This window comes from Humulus lupulus, chromosome 6 (assembly GCF_963169125.1).
Source record: "Humulus lupulus chromosome 6, drHumLupu1.1, whole genome shotgun sequence".
Taxonomy (NCBI): Eukaryota; Viridiplantae; Streptophyta; class Magnoliopsida; order Rosales; family Cannabaceae; genus Humulus; species Humulus lupulus.
In genome coordinates, this window is record NC_084798.1 from 173,461,672 (window position 1) to 173,470,960 (window position 9,289).

Genomic DNA, 9,289 nt, shown 5'->3' on the forward strand with positions numbered 1-9,289 from the left:
CCGTTCTCATTACCATAAGCTTGGTTCTATCATCGGCATCCCCAGCTTGCACTGCAACATTGGCGAACGTGCTCAGATATGCAAGGACTCACCAGGTTGCTATTTTAAGTTGGCCAATGAGTCAGCCTCTACGCGAGTTTCCTTTGAAGCTCGGAATGCTTTCTTGAACTCGAAAGACAACTTCTTCCATGAGCTTATCGAATGTTTTTTGTACTTTTTGAACCACTGTCTGGCGGGTCCGATCAAAGTCATGGGGAACAAAATACATCTTAGGTCGAACCTAACATTGTGGGCCATCATCAACGTATTGAACATCTCAAGGTGGTCAGATGGATCTGCGTTTCCATCAAACGCTGGCATTTTTGGTATCCTGAAGCCAATAGGATACGGAGTTGCTGCAATATTCAGGGGGAAAGGTTCAAGCTCCTTATCGAAATCACAATCATCAATTCCTTTTCCATATAAGAGCTTCCTTATTTGCTCATCCATCAAGGTGAGTCACTCGAGGGTTAGGTATTTGGTCTCTAAGTATGCTGGGAGCTATTCACTAGCTCCCATCCTTTTGTATGGGTTTGATGGGTTGTTTTCCCTCCAAGTTCGAGCTTGGTTAGGCGGGACATTTCCATTGTCGAGTATTATAGACAACCCTCCCCCGTGTTGAGTATAACTCATATCATCATTGTGAGCCGGATACCTCCATTGTGAATTCAGATGATCATGCAGGTCAGGATGTGGATCGAAATGAGGACTTTGTGCTGAACTAAGATGGTTCCTCAGGTCACTTTTAGACCTACCTCCATGCTGGCTCCCCATCCAGTAACTTCCATTTGCGAAACTTATGACTCGCGGCTGAGATCGAGGACCTGGATTACCAGCACGTGCTTGTGGGACGTAAGTGTCTACTAATTAGGGGGTGGGGGGGGGGGGGGGGAGATTTATCCTACTATTTCCATGAATTGGAGCGTCTCTCTGTGGGCGTGGTGGTGTAGGATGTCTAACTAGCGATGGAGAATGTCTTATCAGTAAGGCTATCCTCGTCCCATCAGGAAGATCTAAGCTATCCTGTCTCGGTTCTACCCCGATATCACGAGTTCTCTGTGCCTGTGGTTTTGATCGCGGCGCTGGAAAATTCACTAGGGTGTTTTGTCTCCGTGAATTTTTCCCAGCTCGCCCTAATGGGTTGTTATGGACATTCCTTTGAATTTGTGCAGAAGGCACGAAGCTGGGGGTCGCACTTCTGACCGACCGACTGACATGTGGATGATGGTTCCTGTGATGATTAGTGAGCTGAGTACTCTGCTGATTTCGCTCTGAAGGTACAGAGCTCGAAGTGGCGGTCTTGACAGAACGACTAGGATTGGGTCGGTTATTCCTGTGGGACCTAGGGGACCCACTTTGCCTCTTTCTGATGTTAGCATCGGTTGCAAGAGGGGGTAACCAAGCCAGGACCTCTTCGATCTGTCTATTAGCCCTAGTGAGATGGCTCATTAATTGGGAATTCTCCATCTTGATAGTTATTAGATATTCTAGATTAGGATTTGGTGGGCGTGACGATGAACTCCCAGTGTCGTCCTGGTCCACCTATTGCTTCTCAGGACGTTGATGAACATCTAGGCCCTTTTCAATGGGAACGACTGTATGATGCGCCTCTTACCCACCAGGTTATTCCATTTCGGCTGTATAAGCATTAATTTCCTCTCAACGAAAACACCAAACTGTTGACGCAGTTTTTTGCCAACAGCAGATTTAGAAATATAATAAGATGGATATTAGTGCTTATTTGCAAACCATAATGAACTTATACAAAAAATTTCTCACACACACGATTTTACATGGTTCAGTTGTTAAAATCCACCTAGTCCACGAGACAACATTATTACTATTGACTGCCTTTTTCGTTATCAACCTTAAAACGAGAGACTAAAGAAATAAGCAATTCGACCACAAGGATTTTTGTGTGGTTCAGGTTATAAAAGAACCCTAGTCCATGAGTCTCTGATATTAAGAGGATTGGAAGCTTGTGATTGCAAGCTCCAATGGTGTATTCTCAGGCAACGCTTAGATTGCTCTGAGTATAAGATCTTTTCTCTCTAAAAAACTGAACCCCTTACAATGAGACTCTCAGCCCTATTTATAGAGGTGTGGGACATTAATACTAATCATCAATAATTAATACACCTTCTTCCCATCATTGGAGGATTAATACCAATTTAATGCATTGGTCTGCATTGAATAGAGATCACAGCTCAAGCGAGATCTATGGGGCCCACCGTAGAAAGGTACCTACTCTAGGGGGAACATGCCCCAGGTACTGTTAGGGCGTGCTGTCAGTACCTCCATGTCAGATGGCGTAGTGGGAGTGTGAACTTCTGAGTCATACACTCGACAACTCTATTGAAGGATTGCTCAAAAAGGTTGTCAGACGATCCTCTAGCGCTGCAAACCCGCACTAGCTGACACCTGGCACCTTATTCGATGTCCGAGAACCGGAACCTCGGACTTAGGAGACGATTGGGGGAGGAGATCCCTAGCCTTAATTTCCTGAGCTGGAAAACCTCCAGCTTCGAGGGCACACCTCATAGAGTAATCTACTTTTAAGGTATCCACGGTCTACCAACTGGCAAAAATAGGCGACCTCACCCATAAGGATCTTCCTCCTGAATAGAGCCCTCGGGGGGGTAGCATAGTCCGAAGACGTCTATGACCATCTGAGCCAGTCATTTTGAGTTGCCACATGTCAAAGGCGAAAATATGGACAATATTTGCCTCCTAAGTCTCTACTCGCCCTTAGGCAGTGGAGACTTAAATTAGGAGGAGTGATTTGAAAATTTTGAGGGAAAAATGTTTGCGCTTTTCTCTTACGTCACTCTGAAGAGTGAACCCACATGTTGACACCCCATTTCTAGGCTCGTCAATTCGTGCATTTAATTAGGGGTCAACTCCGAGATCCCAAATGTCTACTCACCACCCAAGGCGTCTTTTCCCAAAGAAATAATGATTGCGATCTGTGCCTTTTGAACCTTGATCGCTAGATCATCCTCATGACCTTATCAGGGGAAGCCATCCGATAGTCTTGGGGAAATTTTTTTCCCCTTAAGTTTTATTAGGTATAAAACCTAGAAAAACTCTTCTCAATCTCACACTGTTACCATACGAAAACCAAAACCCTCAAAGAAGCCTCTTTTCTTCCTCACCCTTATCTTTAACCATTATTCTCGAAGCTCTGGATGATTGGCGTGAATCGTCTTACTTTTGGGCAAATGGAAAACGATATCTTAGGGTCAGGACTCGCCTCAGCACCTACCTCCGTTTCATCTCGGGTAAGTGCCTTTCTGTTTTAATTTATGCTTGAGGATTCTTGATATATGTTTAGGAATACCATTGATATGGCATTTAAGAGTGTTTTTAGCTCTCACAAATCATCCTAGGAAAATTTTAGTATTAAGGACGTTCAAAATGTCCCTCAAAAGTTTTTATATCAATTTTGCGTTTCTGGGCTTGTGACCAGAATCTGGGGAATTCTCAGATTCCGATAGGTTCATCCCCTCCGGCCTGTCCTTAGACGTCGGGGATACACCCCACCTTTCCAAACTCTTTCTCTTCTCCCTGAGCAGTATCCCTAGAGTCATCCATGTTTTTTCCATCTTTCCTTTGGTTAGAATACTAACTGCTTGGTTTTTGTTTCAGACGTCCGAGGAACTCTTGCAGCTACACGAACATGGGTTCTACCTCTTCGACCAGGAGATTTTTGATATGGCCCAAGAAGAAGGTGTCTCCGAAGGCATTGCAATGATGGGAGACCAAGAGCCAACTAAGGAGTTAGTCGTTTGTCCCGACAAACAAGTGGCGGAGAGTCCCGAAATGCCGGAAGACATGGGGTTAACCGTGGAGGAGGTTAACAGAGCCCGCTTCCACACCTTACACAAATGTACAAGGGCAATGGGTTCGAAGCACAGGATTACCAAACTCAGCTTCGACACCCTGATTCCATTGAGGCGATCATGAGGCACTATTCGATTGGGGACAAGTGTCTTATCCACCTTTGTTGGGAGTCCGAAAGGGCACACCACAACATCAACGACCTAGGCGCCTGGAGCATGGCCCACCTGATGGCAGGGGCTACCCTACCCCTCAAACATATTTTGTGAACTTCCTAAAGTTCGTGGGGATAGCCCATTTCCAGCTTTCCCCCAATGTCTACAGAGTGCTCACGGGGATGTACATTCTATATTGGAAGCAGAAATGGCCCAAGCCTTCGCCAGTGGAGATACTCTACTTCTACAGCTTCCGCAGCACTCCATGGAAGAAGAACACCAAACAAGATGGGTACTATGCCCTGGCGAAGTATGCGGCCTCGTCACTCGACTATAAGGCTCCTCACCATAATGAGAATCATTCTCGGGATTACAAGGACGCCTTCTTCTTCATGAACGGCTTCCAGACTTGCAGCAATCCAACCCTGATTCTCGACTTTGCCAGAGGTTGTGAGTATCTTCCTGTCCATGTTATCATTCACATTTTTGGGCCTTTTTATGGTCGACACTTAGTCAATTCCTTTTGTGTTCGAGGATCATCTCCAGGCAATGAAGGCCCTCCCCGACCGAGATTTGGACCTTAGTGTCTTGGTGTCTGAATCAAACCTCATTAGGTCGGGGCTTATCAGCATGGAACAAAGAATCAATAACATGGAGCTGACCAAGTATCGCCAATACAAAATTTCTCAAGAGTTGGCGTCCTATCACATCAACTACATAGACTGGCTGGCCCAGAGGGCTTTACAGAAGCGGTTGGTGGAGGAAAGGTTGGAGAACATGCGTGCCACAGAAGAAGCTCGAGAAGGCCAGGAGGATTGGGAGCTCAAGGAAGAGCTTCAAGCAAGGATGGAAGCCTCGCACGCTGCTCCAAGTAACCTACCTCATACCCTATACCATGCTCCCCGAGTAAGGAATAGGATAAGTCTCGAGCACGTTTGGGCCTCCCCAGCTCTCCTTCACTGTAGACAAATTTCACATCGGTACTGGACTAGGGAAAACTTCCAAGATTACATAGATTTAATAGACGTGTACCCCTAGATCAGGTGACGTCTTTCAACTTTAACTAGTTTTGCCAATATGGCACCAACATGAGTTATGAGGTCGGAAATAAGATAAGACACCTTCACTGTCTGCACCGAGGCTTAATCACGGTGGGCCTTCGAGTAGCTTATGCTTTGGCACTAATTCATTGTGGGAAATACACTAACTATTTGATTTGTTCCTGCAGCTCATATGGGGTTAGCTGACATTGCCAGGTCTGCCCTGAGGCTTGGGGCACTACCAAGCTCTTCGGCGGGAGAAGGGTAGTCACACCCTTGGTAGCATCTAGAACACCCTCCTCCAGCCAAGAGGTTGAGGTCCCTTACTCCCCCTGTGGCCATTCCTAAAGTCGATCCACCCCGGTATTGAACATCTCATCCTTGCCCGGGCAAGAAGAGGCGTAGCAAGACCCAGAGCAAGAGGCGATCCAAGAGGCAGTTCAAGACTCGAAGCAGGAGGCAGTGCCACCCCAGATCCGTCTCCTAGTGTATCCTGAGAAGTATGTGGGGGCCCTGCTAGGGCAATACGATAAAATTCTTAAACATTTTGAAGCAAGGCTGGAGGAAGGTAGCAAGGCTCTGCATGAGACAGTCGAGGCCCTTCGCCAACTTAAGCCACCCCAAGAGAGGCCAGCCATTTCTCCAATAGGTTGAGCCGAGCTTGAGACTTTATTCTCTGAGAAGCTAGAGGAAATCGTTGCCCCTCTTGCCGCCGAGCTCCTTCAAATTGTCAGCTCCACTATGTACGAGTTGACTGCTCGAAGTTTCTCCCAACTGGGCAACAGCAACGAGGTCTCCCTCGTGGCCTCATGTTGGTACGCTTCTGTTCGGCTAAGCCAATCATCATCACATTCTAACTCAGTTCATTAATGTGTTAGGCTAACCTTTTCCTCTTTCCTCTTGCAGTCCGCTTTGGCCTACCAATGTTTGGGAGACATCATGATGGAGAAATCATACGAACTCTAGAGGACCCAAGACAAAATTGCCTCCCTCAAGGAGAAACTTCAAGGCCCTCAAAAAGAGCTCACCGGAGCTAAAGCAGCCCTCAAAGTCAAGCAAAAACACTCTCGGGAGCTTGAAGAGGCTATCTGAAAGGTCAATGAGGACATGCAGCGGGCCAAGGAGGAAATGAAAATGACCACAGAGAGTATGCAACGAGCCCAAAAGGAGGCTAAGAAGGCCACAACTACGGTTGTCGGAGTGGTCCTTGAAAACTCCCAACTTTAGGAGCAGGCTAAGGAGGCTATCGACCGAGCTGAACTAGGGGAGAGAAAAGCCCTCAAAGCCATGGAAATGAACAAGTCTTCTCAATGTCGGGTGGAAAAGCTAGAGAAAGAAGTCGAGACAATCGTCAAGGATGCCTTCTACATGGCCTAGTACCACAACCAAGACATGAGCTTGGATTTCACTGGAGTGCTCGAGAATTATAAACTTCTCTTTGAAGAGCATCTTCGAGTGACCCAGGCTGTGGAAGCGGCTTCAGCTGTCGAGGTGACCCAAGTGGCCCAAACAGCTGAGGTGACCCCGTCTACCGAGGCCATCCAACCAACCAAGGCGACTTCAGCTATTGAAACAGCCCATGCGGAAGGTGCCCCGAGTACAGACCTGATAATTGACCTAGTGGAGAAGGTCCCTGAAGACTATTCATAATTTTTACACTTAGGCCTGCGTGCCATAACTTATTGGGTTATAGACAAACAATCGCTCGAGCCCTCGAGCATAGTTGTAATTACTTTCCCGTTTAAGAATTATGTAGCTTTCCTTGATTTTTTATTTGGTTTGGTTCTATGAATTCAATGTAACTTAATTGCCACGAGAATAAGCACTCTCTTTAAACACTTGGCTCTATAAATTCAACGTGGCCTGACTACCACGAGAACAAGAACTCACACCTGTTTTAAACAGTTGGTTCTATAAATTCAACATAACACGAATGCCACGAGAACAAGAACTCAAACTGTTTTATACCCTTGGTTCTATAAATTCAACGTAACACAAATGCCACGAGAACAAGAACTCAAATTGTTTTAAAGGTGATTCCAACGTTTAGTCTCTTGTAGGCTCATAGTCCTAGAAGTAACTTTAACACAAAATCTATTGTTGATCTTAACTTGATGTCCTATGTCCCCGCAATCCAAAGATTTGGGCTTTCAGGGGTCCTTACACATGGAACTGCCTGCCCCTCGAGTAAGCGATACTCGGGTAATCGGTCAGGGACTTCCCTTTCTCTTCGAGTATATGCTCGGAGATTCCACTTTCCATTTTAAATCTTGTAACTCCTTGGGCTTGATGTCCTCATGATGTGATGCTAATAGGGTGTCCGAGTACACATGACTTGGGCATCTGTTCACATCTCAGATATTAGGATTTGGTTATTACTCCTCAGGCGCACGCTATCCTTGGAAGGTAACTTGAATCTCTAAGTTCTCATTACACTGGGTTTTCCCCAGGTATTCTAGTTATGGGATATCGTGACGCTAGGGGTTCTTCGCTCGTCGACTAGCCAAGCTCTCCATGTGAGGGATTTCCTGGGGGCCGAGTACGGGGTACTCAATCCCATTTCGCATCTCAAGACCAAGAGACTTGGTCAGAGCTCCTCGGGCTTAGTGTCCACAGAAGGTGACAAAAGTCTATTCTCACGCTACTTAGGTTATCTAGCTCCTAGGTGCTAAGCTCTGTTTCGCCTGGAACAAGCTTAATCTTCTAGGGTAGAGATGACTAGTTTCCTAGGATTTTCCAATTCCCGTTATTCTCGATATTCTAAAATGCTAATAAATCATATCCCATTACCCTTTAACTCCCCGTTATGACCAAACCGATAACTTGCATTCAAAGAATGTCTCATGCCTAAAGGCTTGAACAAATCCACATTATGATGTGGTCTTACTCATAATTCACGAACATGCATGAAAATATACAAATGTGCCCTCAACGGACCACATTACCAAAATGCCCTTATAATGAAAAATGGACCCATATGCATGCATTTATCATCATATAATAATATAATTCACCTAAATATGCATATAATCATTTAATGGCATAATAAATCAATTATGGCCCTCCTGACCTCCTAATCAAGGTCCTAAACCTTATTAGGAAATATGAGTCATTACAACTATCCCCTCCTTATAGAAATTTTGTCCTCGAAATTTATCTGAACCACCCGAAATATAAATTCTACACAACTAATTCCAGTTTCCCAGGTCACTCCCTCAACCTCATTGTTTCTTTATAATACCTTAATCAAGGGTATAACTTTGTTCCTCAGAACCCTATTCTTTTTGTCAAGATCTGAACTGGCTACTCCTCATAGGATAACTTATCCTCAATCTCCTGATTCTCATAACTCAACTCATGAGTCTCTTCTAACCCATGTCCTCAACATGGAAATATAAAATACACTGTACACAGCAGACAGTGCCAAAACTGATGTCAACTCAAAGGCAACCTGATCGATGCTATCCAGGATTCAAACGGTCATATTAATCTAGGGCTCAACTTGCCCTTATCTCCTCACCTCTTTCCATGGTGGTACTTTAAGGAAGATACAATCTTCTACTGGGAACTCCATGTTCCTGCTTTTCAATTCAACAAAACTTTTCCATTTACTCTGAGAAGTGAGCATCCAAGCTCTAACATTTTCAATAACCTCAATGGTCTTCTGAACTACCTCAGGATCTAGAATCAACATCTCACCCATCCCATTCCAATGAATGGGTGATATACATTCCTTACCATACAACATTTCATAAGGTGCCTCTCTAATACTGGATAACTCTCTTTCTCTGATTTACCATCAGTCTGAGGATAATCAACTATGCTAAGTTTCAACTATATACTCATCACCTTCCTTAACCCTCCCAAGACCTTGTTATCCCCAAAATTTGAAAACGATGACGTGGCAATAGAAATGACAGATGGCAAGGAATGGTTGGGTGATCTGGCATAAGAGTGGCCCGGTAGACCAGTGAAGAATGTTGACTGGCCAGTCAAGTGTCATGACCGACCAGGCATGACCTTGTCCGACCAGTCACATGTTTGTCTGCCCAGGCATGATCTTTCTGACCAGTCACATGTTTATCTGCCCAGGCATGACCTTGGCCAACCAGGTATGACCTTGGCCGACCGGTCATGACCATGTCCGACCAGCCAAGTGCATGTCTGCCCAGACAAGTGCATGTCTGCCCAACCAAGTGCATGTCTGCCCAGCCA